The sequence below is a fragment of the Podarcis bocagei genome, assembly GCF_964188305.1.
Source record: "Podarcis bocagei genome assembly, chromosome: 2".
In the NCBI taxonomy this organism is placed as follows: Eukaryota; Metazoa; Chordata; class Lepidosauria; order Squamata; family Lacertidae; genus Podarcis; species Podarcis bocagei.
The window spans coordinates 22,285,839-22,300,681 of NC_138126.1; the positions used below are offsets into that span (position 1 = coordinate 22,285,839).

Sequence of the window (14,843 nt, forward strand, 5' to 3'; positions counted from 1 at the left end):
TGCTGAAGAAACTGAAATTGACCAATTCTATGAAGACTTACAAAACCTTATAGAAATGACACCAAAGAAGGATGTTCTTCTCATTATAGGGGATTGGAATGCTAAAGTAGGGAGTCAAGAGATACAGTGGTGCCCCGCAAGACGAATGCCTCGCAAGACGGAAAACCCACTAGACGAAAGGGTTTTCCATTTTGGAGGTGCTTCGCAAAACGAATTTCCTATGGGCTTGCTTCGCAAGACGACAATGCTTTGCGAGTTCCTGCGGGGTTTCTTTCCTTCCCCCCTTTTTCTAAGCCGCTAATCCACTTATCAGCTGATCCGATCAGCAGATAAGCCGCTAAAAGCCACTAATAGCGCTAATAGCGCTAATCCGCTAATCCGTCAATGGGCTTGCTTCGCAAGACGAAAAAACCGCTAGACGAAGAGAATCACAGAATGGATTCTTTTCGTCTTGCAAGGAACCACTGTAAAAGGAACAACTGGCAAGTTTGGCCTTGGAATTCAAAATGAAGCAGGGCAAAGGCTAATAGAGTTCTGCCAAGAGAACAAGCTGGTCATCACAAACACGCTTTTCCAACAACACAAGAGACGACTCTACACATGGACATCACCAGATGGGCAGCATCGAAATCAGATTGATTATATTCTCTGCAGCCAAAGATGGAGAAGCCCTATACAGTCAGCAAAAACAAGACCTGGAGCTGACTGTGGCTCAGATCATCAGCTTCTTATAGCAAAATTCAAGCTTAAACTGAAGAAAGTAGGAAAAACCACTGGGCCGGTAAGATACAATCTAAGTCAAATCCCTTATGAATACACAGTGGATGTGAGGAACAGGTTTAAGGATTTAGATTTGGTGGACAGAGTGCCTGAAGAACTATGGATGGAGGCTGGTAACATTATACAGGAGACAGCAATGAAAACCATCCCAACGAAAAGGAAATGCAAGAAAGCAAAGTGGCTGTCCAACGAGGCCTTTACAAATAGCAGGGGAGAGAAGGCAAGCAAAATGTGAGGGAGATAGTGAAAGATACAGGAAATTGAATGCAGATTTCCAAAAAATAGCAAGGAGAGACAAGAAGGCCTTCTTAAACGAGCAATGCAAAGAAACAGAGGAAAACAATAGAATGGGAAAAACCTGAGATCTCTTCAAGAAAATTGGAGATATGAAAGGAACATTTTGTACAAAGATTACCATAATAAAAGGCAAAAGCGGAAAGGACCTAACAGAAGCAGAAGACATCAAGAAGAAGTGGCAAGAATACACAGAGGAACTATACCAGAAAGATATGGATGGCTCGTACACCCCGGGTAGTGTGGTTTGCTGACCTTGAGTAAGAGCTGTTCGACAGTGGAATTTGCTGCCAAGGAGTGTGGTGGAGTCTCCTGCTTTGGAGGTCTTTAAGCAGAGGCTTGACAACCATATGTCAGGAGTGCTCTGATGGTGTTTCCTGCTTGGCAGGGGGTTGGACTCGATGGCCCTTGTGGTCTCTTCCAACTCTATGATTCTATGATTCTATGAGCCAGACATCCCGGAGAGTGAAGTCAAATGGGCCTTAGAAAGCACTGCTAATAACAAGGCCAGTGGAAGTGATAATATTCCAGCTGAACTATTTAAAATTTTAAATGATGATGCTGTTAAGGTGCTACACTCAATATGCTAGCAAATTTGGAAAACTCAGCAGTGGCCAGAGGATTGGAGAAGACCAGTCTACATCCCAATCCCAAAGAAGGGCAGTGCCAAAGAATGCTCCAACTACCGCACAATTGCACTCATTTCACACGCTAGCAAGGTTATGCTTAAAATTCTACAAGGCAGGCTTAAGCAGTATGTGGACCGAGAACTCCCAGAAGTGCAAGCTGGATTTTGAAGGGGCAGAGGAACCAGAGACCAAATTGCAAACATGCGCTGGATTATGGAGAAAGCTAGAGAGTTCCAGAAAGACATCTACTTCTGCTTCATTGACTATGCAAAAGCCTTTGACTGTGTCGACCACAGCAAACTATGGCAAGTTCTTAACGAAATGAGAGTGCCTGATCACCTCATCTGTCTCCTGAGAAATCTCCATGTGGGACAAGAAGCTACAGTTAGAACTGGATATGGAACAACTAATTGGTTCAAAATTGGGAAAGGAGTACAACAAGGCTGTATATTGTCTCCCTGCTTATTTAACTTATATGCAGAATTCATCATGCGAAAGGCTGGGCTGGATGAATCCCAAGCCGGAATTAAGAACGCCGGAAGAAATATCAACAACCTCAGATATGCAGATGACACAACCTTGATGGCAGAAAGTGAGGAGGAATTAAAGAACCTTTTAATGAGGGTGAAAGAGGAGAGCGCAAAATATGGTCTGAAGCTCAACATCAAAAAAACGAAGATCATGGCCACTGGTCCCATCACCTCCTGGCAAATAGAAGGGGAAGAAATGGAGGCAGTGAGAGATTTTACTTTCTTGGGCTCCATGATCACTGCAGATGGTAACAGCAGCCACGAAATTAAAAGACGCCTGCTCCTTGGGAGAAAGGCGATGGCAAACCTAGACAGCATCTTAAAAAGCAGAGACATCACCTTGCCAACAAAGGTCCATATAGTGAAAGCCATGGTTTTCCTGGTAGTGATGTATGGAAGTGAGAGCTGGACTATAAAGGAGGCTGATCGCCGAAGAATTGATGCTTTTGAATTATGGTGCTGGAGGAGACTCTTGAGAGTCCCATGGATTGCAAGAAAATCAAACGCTTCCATACTTAAGGAAATCAGCCCTGAGTGCTCCCTGGAAGGACAGATCGTGAAGCTGAGGCTCCAGTACTTTGGCCACCTCATGAGAAGAGAAGACTCCCTGGAAAAGACCCTGAAGCTGGGAAAGATGGAGGGCACAAGGAGAAGGGGACGACTGAGGACGAGATGGTTGGACAGTGTTCTCGAAGCTACAAACACGAGTCTGACCAAACTGCGGGAGGCAGTGGAAGACAGGAGTGCCTGGCGTGCTCTGGTCCATGGGGTCAAGAAGAGTCGGACACGACTAAATGACTAAACAACAAACGGGCATATTTCCTAAATAGTAGAGCAATAAACTTCAATAAAATGGAACAACTTCTATATTGTAATGTCTTGCTGCCCCTTTTATTGGAGATTGATGATGTCGTAAAACATACGTGGCCTCCACATTGATCATCTAACCTTGAGTTAGTCAGGATGAATGCTCAATAAATGGAAGAGCCCAAAGTTTCTCTAGGGAGTACCGCATTGGCATGAATATAAGTCGCACCCACAAATAAACCACACTTTTAGAATTGAAGGGGGGAGAGAAAAAAGACAATACTCAGGCTGCTTCCTGGGGGGAGCCACACCACTTTGCTGGCGGCCTTCCACCTTCTTTCTGGTGCTTGGGGAAGGCGTGGGAGCGGTGGGCGGGCAGTGCGCCATTACCCTGCGCTTCCGGGCTGCTTCCTAGGGGGGAGCCGCACCACTTTGCCAGTGGTGTAAGGTGCATGATGCATAGCGTATTGTCACATGACAGTGCATTGGTTGGCAAGTGCAAAGTCTCAGCAGCAATACGAAAAAGACCAAGCATTTCCAATGAAAATGGAGCATTAGAGAGCTTTCCCCCCAACTCCATTTTGAACACATGGATTCAGTTGTGAAGCTGGGGAGATTCATGGACATATCACTACAAGGCAGACTGTGCAACAGTCTTCCAGCAGTAATGGAAGAGTTACCTCGTTAAAGTCTTGAATGCCAGCTATATTCTGATATTAAGCCACATTACATAGAGGGACCTTGCTTAAGAAGATGAAATGTTGGAGAGTGACAGGAAAAGTAAGATTTCTGCATCAAGGAACTGGCATGTCACTTGGAAAGTGGCCTATTTTTCCGTCTGAAGGGAAAATATTTGGGATTTATCCTTGACAACAAAGGTGGAATTTCTGAGATTTAAGGGTTTGTTTTATTTAGACATATATTTTGCATATGCTTTAACCTACTTTTATTTTAATGTTGACACTTAAGTAGCTTTAGCAAAATGAATTCAAATGTCTGTTTTAAGTATACTTTTCAAGATTGAGTTCAAAATGTAAAGTATAGTTGGAAGAGGAGTAACCTTTGTCCTCTCTTTTGGTATGGATTTTGGACTAATACAATAAAATTATCTTCATTGACTGGTTAATCTCAACAAAGATACTTCTCTATCTCTCTCCAGTTGATAAAGGTGAATTGGTGAAAACCATCAAAGAATGTGGCCCAGATAATATGATAGGGGCATGTGGATTGAAACCATCAGATGCAACGAAACTGAGAATGTCGTGCTGTGAAACTGACTTATGTTTTGACTGATTTTACTATTCTGTTCCTAAATTGCTCCTCTTTCCTGTTCCAGAGAAGAGGACCACCCATTTGTGTCAACTCATTTATGCATTCCTTCACTGTAACTTCTCCCCACAAAATTGTGCAATTAACTGCAGCAAGAGGGTGGGATGGGATGTTCCTTGATGAGTTCATAGACACCTACCAAGCAGTGGTTTACACTGTCTACTCTTACCTTCCCCACACCTGACCTCATATGAAGTCAGGCGTAGGGTGGATGTGGGCTGGGGTGGGGGTCTTCTGAAATAGCCTCTTGTGCCAAATGGGGAAGACCAGAATGCTTCCTTATGCCCAGAGACCAGAGTTCCCCTCCCTTGCTAGAACTGGGCAAATCACAGAAAATTTTATCCAAAACATTCGCTTGTGGTTGGGATAGTGATGAGATTCATTAAACAAGAGGGCGAACTTGGATAGTCTCTGCCTGCTCGTCAGCAAAACCATCTGCCTCAAGTCATAGGACACTTTTCTATCTTGGTCTGCTCTCTGTCTGAGTCTCATGATTGTCTGCAAACTCTGAATGATCATGAGCCCCATTCCTAGAGAGGGATCGTACATTTGGCATAACAGGCATCTGCCCTAATTCTGACAGGACCCTGATGATTTATCAACTCTTAACCACGTTCTTAGAACATCTCATTCCACACAGTCAGTCAAGATGGTTGGGGGGAGTCTGGAAACACTTCTATTTGGACTCTCCTGTGTCCTGTCCACCAGATTCTCAATTCATCTTTTCCTGGAGCTCATGGAACTCCTTTGTTCTTCCCAACCCCTCCTTGGTTGGAGAGTTCAAATGTTCTCTTTTCTCTTTCCTGAACATTGCAATGTAACTGGAACATAGCAAAGCTTTTAAGTAGTGTGGACTGGTGGGAGTTCTAGGTGGCCAATCACGATAGAGTTCGATAATAATAGTTAAAACAATTGCTAGTTTTGCATGCAGAAATAATGTGAGAGTAATACCTTGTAATATTGTTTTCTCAGATGCTTCAATGGTTACTTTCAATAAAGTTTGCAAGTGAACTTGTGGTCTATATTTTGCTTCCAGTCTGACATCTGGCTTCAAATTGGTGTCCAAATGTATGCAAACACAGGCAAAAATCAAGAAGGTTCCTCCCAGCCTCATATAATAAGTGTCTTGTGAACTGGAAGGAACAGGCATTCGTTTCACATAAGATAGTACAGTGGTACCTCAGGTTAAGTACTTAATTCATTCCGGAGGTCCATACTTAACCTGAAACTGTTTTTAACCTGAAGCACCACTTTAGCTAAGGGGCCTCCTGCTGCCGCCGTGCCGCCAGAGCATGATTTCTGTTCTCATCCTGAAGCAAAGTTCTTAACCTGAAGCACTATTTCTGGGTTAGTGGAGTCTGTAACCTGAAGCGTATGTAACCTGAAGCATATGTAACCCGAGGTACCACTGTATCAGGTGGGCATGGAGGTCTAGGACACTGTGTTCAACATTGGTCCCTCCGCCCATTAGGATTTTGGCTAACAATCAGTATACCAGTACACCAAATAGCTGAAGAGAACCACTGCCCTCATCACCCTTGCATTGCAGAGATACCCCAGCATATTGCCGAAAGCCTCATGCACTTTCCAAACCCACCAGGATCAGGTGAGCTGAGATGCCCCCCGGCCGTATACAATGGCTGCACTGAACCTGATTCTTCAAACATGAGCAACATCTTCCTTACCATAAGTTAAGCTACTACTGCTATTTATTGCCTGTTTCTTTTTCTGCCAAGGGACAAATGGGTGCGACCGTCTCAGCACAGCAAACCCTTTGCAAACAGTGTAGAGAATGGATTAACCAGGAAAGTATTCAGGACTCTTTCTACATTGAAATACATTATTGGACGTTGAGGGGAACAGAAAGAGCGTAGTTTGGGAATCCAGTGGAAACTTGGGGTTCAGCTACATTAGTAAAGAAAAAATGCTTCATATACTTTATAACATTGTGCCACCAGATGGTGCTGTGGAATCCCAACGTGATTTCCCTTTATGAAGTTTACAACATGTTTTCCTGAAATGCTTTTTTGATGCTGTAGTAATGTTAGTAAAGCCTTCCCCCCAACTGCTCCTCCCTCACCTGTCTTTGCTCTCTGGCCAGAACAGGTTTCTTGAGCAAGCTGGCTGGCAAAGGTTTACTTTTCAAAAACACAGGCCGAAATAACACCGGTAGGGCTGCCACCACTCCCTTTGTTCAGGGGAACCCAGAGCCACAACCCAGGGAGAAGGGTGTGTCCATTAACCTGGCAATTCCCCCCCTCTACAAGCTGAATCCACAGACTTGCAGACAGAAATTCTCACGGTAGAGCGTAACTAAGCGGAAGGCTAGGATTTAGCTATTCCCTCGGAAAAGGCACAGATACCAAACAGGTTCTTCTTTAAAAGTTTATTTTAAAAGAATAACAGAAAACATGTTGAAATCAACAGGCACTTCTTTTGAGTCTTACAAACAAGAAAATAAAAACGCTGTATAATCTAACTAGCTTTACATACTCACAAAGATACTCAGTTAGGGTAGTCAAAGTCTTTTCAAGCATCTGCGTACTGAAGGTGTTTGAAGATTTCCATTTCAAAAGGGCGAAACAACGGCTATAGATGGATGTTACAGCCGGGCATCTTTGCAGTTGCAGAGCAATGGCAGAGAGCAATTCTCAAACAATTCCTTGATCCTTTTATTTACAATTCTTACTTGGCGTCGTAACTTTCTAGCCAATCAAAAGTCCCAATTGACCAGTTTACTCTTTTGCAGCTGGGTCAATTTTAGGTTTGAACCCAAATCAAAGAATCTTCCTCCCATCTGTGGAAATTAATCAGATCCCCAATTCTCAGCTGTTTAAAGACAAATAACCTCCGGGAGGGGGGAAGAGGTTCACACTCCCAAACCCAGGTGTCAGGCCTTTCATTAAATCAAGGATTCCTTTCCTCCCATAAACCTCTCACACCAAGGAGCCAGAGAGTCTAAAGTTTAAAGATACACAACTCCCTTTCCCAGGGTCCTTGCGGCTGATAAAATACCCACAAGGCCACACTTTACTTGACCAAGGAATGATTTTCTAACAGTTATAACTTTACTACAGATGCAATTTAATTTGTCCAATTTACAAGCTGTGGGAGTGTCTGGTGCAAGGTCAAAATGGTTGCACAGAAATCCACTCAGCGCCTGCATAGTGTGTCATCCAAACTGTCTCTGATGGAGGCCTGCATACCCCAAACCCTTGCAAACACACTCCTTCCATTATAGGTCTCATTAGTTAATACTAAGAATCATAGAATCATAGAGTTGGAAGAGACCACAAGGGCCATCGAGTCCAACCCCCTGCCAAGCAGGAAACACCATCAGAGCACTCCTGACATATAAAAAAAATTCCTTCCAGTAGCACCTTAAAGACCAACTAAGTTAGTTCTTGGTATGAGCTTTCGTTTGCATGCACACGAAAGCTCATACCAAGAACTAACTTAGTTGGTCTTTAAGGTGCTACTGGAAGGATTTTTTTTTTATTTTGACTATGGCAGACCAACACGGCTACCTATCTACTCCTGACATATGGTTGTCAAGCCTCTGCTTAAAGACCTCCAAAGTAGGAGACTCCACCACACTCCTTGGCAGCAAATTCCACTGTCGAACAGCTCTTACTGTCAGGAAGTTCTTCCTAATGTTTAGGTGGAATCTTCTTTCTTGTAGTTTTGATCCATTGCTCCGTGTCCGCTTCTCTAGAGCAGCAGAAAACAACCCTTCTCCCTCCTCTATGTGACATCCTTTTATATATTTGAACATGGCTATCATATCACCCCTTAACCTCCTCTTCTCCAGGCTAAAAATGCCCAGCTCCCTTAGCCCTTCCTCATAAGGCATCATTTCCAGGCCTTTGACCATTTTGTTTTGTTTTGTTTTAAAGATATTTATTGAAGTTTTACAAAAGGGGGAAAATTACAAAATAAAAAGAAAGCAGAAAAAAGAACAAAAAATACAAAAATACATAGAAAAAAAGATAAAAATACAGAAAAAGTAGATAAAAAATAATTTAAAACAGATCAATTTTTTCATATCTTAAATTTCGTTTGCTTATTTCCCTGACCTCCTCACACCTCCTTTTTGTATTCCCATTCACATAGTTAATTCAGCAAATCCTTACCCTCTTTCTTTTATCTTAACTCTATATCTCAACATATTATAACTTTATATTTTCATCCGTTATTAATCCATTTTTACATATTCTTATTAACCTTGATGCTAAGGCCGCTTGGTTTCAATCCAACATCATTTTAACATTCATTAATTTTACAATGTTTCTGCAAATAGTCTTTAAATTTCTTCCAATCTTCTTCCACCGACTCTTCTCCCTGGTCTCGGATTCTGCCAGTCATTTCTGCCAGTTCCATATAGTCCATCACTTTCATCTACCATTCTTCCAGGGTGGGTAAATCTTGTGTCTTCCAATACCTTGCGATGAGTATTCTTGCTGCTGTTGTATCAACAGCAGGCCTTTGACCATTTTGGTTGCCCTCCTCTGGACACGTTCCAGTTTGTCAGTGTCCTTCTTGAATTGTGGTGCCCAGAAGTGGACACAGTACTCCAGGTGAGGTCTGACCGGAGCAGAATACATTGGCACTATTACTTCCCTTGATCTAGATGCTATACTCCTATTGATGCATCCCAGAATTGCATTGGCTCTAACAGATCATCTTCCAGTGAATTCAGTTTTTGCATTTGGAGAGAGGACTGGTTTCCTGTTGTATCCTTCTGGTGACTGACTGATTGGGATATCCCAAAACTTAGTGTTGTGGCAGACGGAGCCCTCTAAATTTCTTTTTTTCATTCTCCCCCCCTCCCTCCCGCTACACAATACTTGTTTCTATGGTTCATTGTAAAATGGCATTTTACTGAGGATTTAGGTGCAGTCTTTTTGAGGGAAAATGGTTCAATTTAATTTGTCCAATTTACAAGCTGTGGGAGTGTCTGGGGCAAGGTCAAAATGGCTGCACAGAAATCCACTCAGCGCCTGCATAGTATGTCATCCAAACTGTCTCTGATGGAGGCCTGCATACCCCAAACCCTTGCAAACACACTCCTTCCATTATAGGTCTCATTAGTTAATACTAATACATTAGTAACACATTGAAATATACTCAGAGTTGAGAGTGGATTTCATGCTCTTTATTCAGCTCATAGTGGTGAGGAGGGAATGGAAGTCCCCTCAAAGTATTTGCTTTATATACATTATTTACACAATGGGCTGCACGTGATTGTCTAATTCCGGAATTCTCCTGTAGGCCAATCAGGTTGTGGGTTCACTTCTATCTAGAGCTGGATTGCGTGGCTCCTGCCGACCAATCATACTGCTGCATTGTTCTAGGACCAATCAGACTGCTGCATTCTGAATCCTGTTCAACTCAGTACATAACACCCATACACACAAAATCCCCCTCCGCCAGGTAAACATGTTAAATAGATACCTTGCCACATTGATAGCTTGCTCACTGAGATCTATGGCCAACACTGTAGAGCCATAAACTTCCATGAAGGGGGATGAAGGGGGATGGCAGGAATGGCAATTACAGTGTCCCAGGTCTTTGAGCAAGGTCGGAGATACATGCCAAATTACAGGATCACTTATATATAACTCATGGAAGACTGGCAGAAACACATGGCTGTGCATACCATTCATTACGCTGTACAAATGAAAGCTGCTAACACAACAATTCGGGAATATGGGCTGGCCAGCAGTCACCCATTCTGTTTCATCAGGACTCAGTACGGGCCACACGATCTCCTGCAATGATTTTGCAAAGTTTTTTGCAGATAAAGTCCCTCAGATTCAGGAAGAGTTAGACTCCACCATAGGAGCAGGGCCAGGGCAGGAGAGTGCTAGAGTCCTGTCTAGTCAATTTGTGTGGGATCGCATCCAATCTGTTACCCCCGAGGATGTGGACAGGCTGCTTGGACAAGTGAAACCAGCCACCTGCCTCCTTGATCCTTGTCTATCCTGGCTAATAAAAGCTAGCTGGGAAGGGCTGGGCGATGGGCTTCGCGGGGTGGTGAATGCTTCTCTCTGTGAGTGAGCCTTCCCAGACCCGCTAAAAGAGGCGGCTATCAAACCGCTTCATAAAAAACTATCTTTAGATGCGGCCAATATGGCCAACAATCGCCTAGTCTCAAATCTTCCATTCTTGGGCAAGGTGATTGAGCGAGTGGTTGCTGAACAACTCCAGGCATGCCTGGAAGAAGCGGACCATTTGGATGCCTTCCAGTTGGGATTCAGGCCTCATCATAGGACTGAAACTGCCTTGGTCACACTGGTTGATGATCTCCGGCGGGCTAGGGACAAAGGTGAGAGCTCTTTCCTAGTTCTGCTGGATCTCTCAGTGGCGTTTGTTACATCGACCATAATATCCTTCTGGACTGTCTAGATGGGCTGGGAGCTGGAGGCACTGTCATACAGTGGTTCCACTCCTTCCTCCTGGGCCGTTTTCAGAAAGTGGTGGTGGGGGATGAGTGTTCAGACCCCTGGGCTCTCACTTGTGGGGTGCCTCAGGGTTCTGTCCTCTCCCCCATGCTTTTCAACATCTACATGCAGCCGCTGGGAGAGATCATCAGGAGGTTTGGGCTGTGGGTTTGTCCATCAATATGTGGGTGATACCCAGCTCTACCTCCCTTTCAAATCAGAACTAGTGAAGACGGTGAACATCCTGTGTGTCTGGAGGCGGTTGCAGGATGGATGGTGGCTAATGGATTGAGGTTGAATCCTGACAAGACAGAAGTACTGTTTTGGGGGGACAGGAGGCGGGCAGGTGTGGAGGACTCCCTGGTCCTGAATGGGGTAACTGTGTCCCTGAAGGACCAGGTGCGCAGCCTGGGAGTCATTTTGTACTCACAGCTGTCCATGGAGGCGCAGGTCAATTCTGTGTCCATGGCAGCTGTTTATCAGCTCCATTTGGTACGCAAGCTGAGACCCTACCTGCCCACAGACTTCCTCGCCAGAGTGGTGCATGCTCTGGTTATCTCTCGCTTGGACTACTGCAATGTGCTCTACGTGGGGCTACCTTTTAAGGTGACCCAGAAACTACAACTAAGCCAGAATGCAGCAGCTAGACAGGTGACTGGGAGCGGCCACTGAGACCACATAACACTGGTCTTGAAAGACCTGCATTGGCTCCCAGTATGTTTCCAAGCACAATTCAAAGTGTTGGTGCTGACCTTTAAAGCCCTAAACGGCCTCTGTCCAGTATATCTGAAGGAGCATCTCCACCCCCATTGTTCTGCCCGGACACTGAGGTCCAGTGCCAAGGGCCTTCTGGTGGTTCCCTCACTGCGAGAAGCCAAGTTACAGGGAACCAGGCAGAGGGCCTTCTCGGTGGTGGCACCTGCCCTGTGGAACGCCCTCCCACCAGATGTCAAAGAGAACAACAACTACCAGACTTTTAGAAGACATATGAAGGCAGCCCTGTTTAGGGAAACTTTTAATGTTTGATGCATTTCTGTATTTTAATATTTTGTTGGAAGCCGCCCAGAGTGGCTGGAGAAGCCCAGCCAGATGGTGAGATATAAATAAATAATAATAATAATAATAATAATAATAATAATAATAATAATAATAATAATAATAATAATAATAAATAAAGTATTATATTATTATTATTATTATTATTATTATTATTATTATTATTATTATTATTATTATTAATCATCTGCAGGCTGGTTGAGAGTTGCCTGCTCGGCACATTGTACTATTACAATTGAAACCTGGAGCTGGACAGAAAACCCTCGTGAGATAGCATCAGGCATCCCCGGGACATTCTGTACACCATTCAGCTGATCCCTCAGTCCATTTGGATTTGTCCTAACAATCAGCACTTTATGCCTGAAAGGGCCAAGACAACGGTCGCCTTCACTCTCCGCTACCCTTCAGAGTGACCCCAGGATATTGCCAGAGGCTTCTTGGACCTTTTAAGGCCACCAGGATGAGGCGAGGAGCCAAGAGGGTTCCTCCCAGCCGTATATAATGGATATCTTGAACCTGGCTCCTCAAACTGAGCAGCGTGTTCCTGACCAGAGCTTGAGCAACTAAAACCGATCTGCCCTGCCATCCCGTAGTCTCTCAGCTATCAGCCTTCGAAAGCAAAAGGGCTTCATACAAGAAGGTTTTCCGATGGGGCAGAGCTTGTTTCTTGAGAACCGCAGCCAACGTTTGGTTCAGGTCTGGCTACTTACATTCTGTGTTCTGCTTTGCTTCAGGACTGGAGGTAAGTATGGTCCCCACCCACCAGTCCCTGAATAGGTACACTGAAACAGAAGTCACCTGACCCTTACATATAGTGGGAGGGTGGGGAGGGGTTTTTCTCAGGAGGGTAGTAGGAGGTGGGTGATTGACTCAATGGGTTTGGTAAACCTGTTGAGGACTGTTAATGACTGCAGTTAGTCCTGCAGAAAAAAGCAAGGGATAGTATGCAGATGATTAGCATATGTAATGAGACAGGAATCCAATATCTCTATTAAGACGAGGTCTATACATAGTTTTCAGTTTAGTGATAAGTTGTAATTCAGCAACTTCTAGGTTAAAACCAGTTCTCAAGGTGGAATTCTGTACCTTTGAGCCAATTTCAGGGTAGAGTTCAGCCTCCCTTTTACCAGAGGGTGGAAGATGCTTTTCTCCTGGCTCCTGATCAAAGCATGAACATAGCAAGCTGCAGGACAGATCGTGCCATCTTTGGAAAAGAGGATCTAGTTGTCTAGGTGGAAGGAGTTGCTAGCCTCAGGGTACAGGAGCTTGCCACAAATTCGCATACAATTTCCATCTCTTAATCTATACACAGAAATGCAAATTTAGTCTCACTTTCCAAGGGGGAAAGCATTCTTCTATTGTTGTTCTGGGATCGATTCTTACAGCTATGTGTGCCAGCAGGATTTTGGTGGTTTAGGACATTGAATATTGGTTGGTTCCTACCCAAATGAAATGCTGTCTCTTACAGCAGAGGCTGTGAACTGCAGAAAATGCAAGTCACTTAGTCCTGGCAAGCCATGCGAACCGAAGGGGAAGACATGTGAGGGACCATTCTGTATTATGGTAGAGACTTATGGTAAGTATTTCTTGTCGACATCCTTCCTTTTTCTATGCTGGGACTAGGACGACCTGAGATTTAAGGGTCGGTTGTTTTTTTTTTAAAGGACATGTATCTTTCATAAGTTTTAACTTTATTTTATTTTAATGTTGACATTTTAGTAGTTTTAGCAGCATAAATTCAAAATTCTGTTTAAGTGCACATTTTAAAATGATGTCTAAAATGTAATTTACTTTGATGTGGAGTATCTCTTGATACAGACTATGGACTAATTCAGTAAAATTCTCTTCATTCACTAGTTAATATCAACATAAGTATTTCTCTTTCTCTCGCCAGGTCAAAGCGGTGAAGTGATTAATTATGTCAAAGAATGTGGTGCTGACAGTTGGAAAGAATTCTGTGGAAAAGTGATACCAGGGAAAGTGAAAAAGACAGTAGCATGCTGCCATACTGACTTATGTTTTGACTGATCTTACTATTCTATTCTTAAGTTGTTTACCCCTATCCAGAAACCTCATGGTAAAAGGGTGGGTAACAAATCGTTCTCCTTCTCTTTCTCCTTTGAGAGACGTAATATTAGAAGATTTCATATCCTTTCCTTTCAATGGATTCAAGTCAAATGACAGACAAAAGCCCCACACAAATATTCTGATGCCACGTCCAAAAATCACATTCAGGGGATGTTCCACACCCAACAGCCTCATCGTCCTCCACAAAATGGTGGCTGACTGTGTGACCTGGGGAGTCTTCTGTATTTGCGGAGGGCTGCCATATATCTTAGACCGATGATTTTCCAGCACCCTGAGTGCATTGGGAAGCCTCCATGAGCACAGGAAACCCCCCAATTTGGCTATCCATACTTGTTAATCAAACACTCATTCAGTTCACAACTTCATTTCTCCTTCCTGCTCCTGAGAGGAGGACCACTCATTTGTGCTCACTCATTTATGCACTCCTTCACTGTCTGATAGTTTGAAAAGTAACTTCCCCATGCAAAAGTGCATAATTGACTTGGGTACTGGGGTGGGTTGGACGTTCCTTGGAGAGTTGATAGACATGCCTCTTTATCACTCACCAATCCCTGCTTGAACTTGGGAAATCACAGAAGATTTTATCAAATATACTAACCTGTGCTAGGGATGGTGACAAGGTTCATTCAAAGCAAATACAAGTACAAACTTGGGTGGTGCTTCCATGCTCTGGAGCAGAAGCATCTACCCCAACCAATTGCAATGTTTTGTTTCAGATTAGGGCACCAATTTTTGAAAAACCTCTTTTCACACCAATATTCTCCCTCACTGCTCTCAGTCTTGCACTCAAAACTCTGTGATCTCTAAACAACCATAGGAAAGCAACAAATCCCATGCCTAGGCTGTGATTTTACATTTTGCAGAACAGCATGCAACCTAACTCTGGG

At 43.8% G+C, this 14,843-nt stretch overlaps 1 long non-coding RNA gene across 1 annotated transcript; it reads left to right on the forward strand.

The window, feature by feature from the left end:
• Positions 1-12,375: 12,375 nt before the first annotated feature.
• On the forward strand, positions 12,376-14,015 carry LOC308581262. The gene is made up of 3 exons (XR_014004900.1): positions 12,376-12,610; positions 13,337-13,444; positions 13,763-14,015. It is a non-coding gene; the product is annotated as an uncharacterized lncRNA (long non-coding RNA).
• The last annotated feature ends 828 nt before the right edge of the window (positions 14,016-14,843 follow it).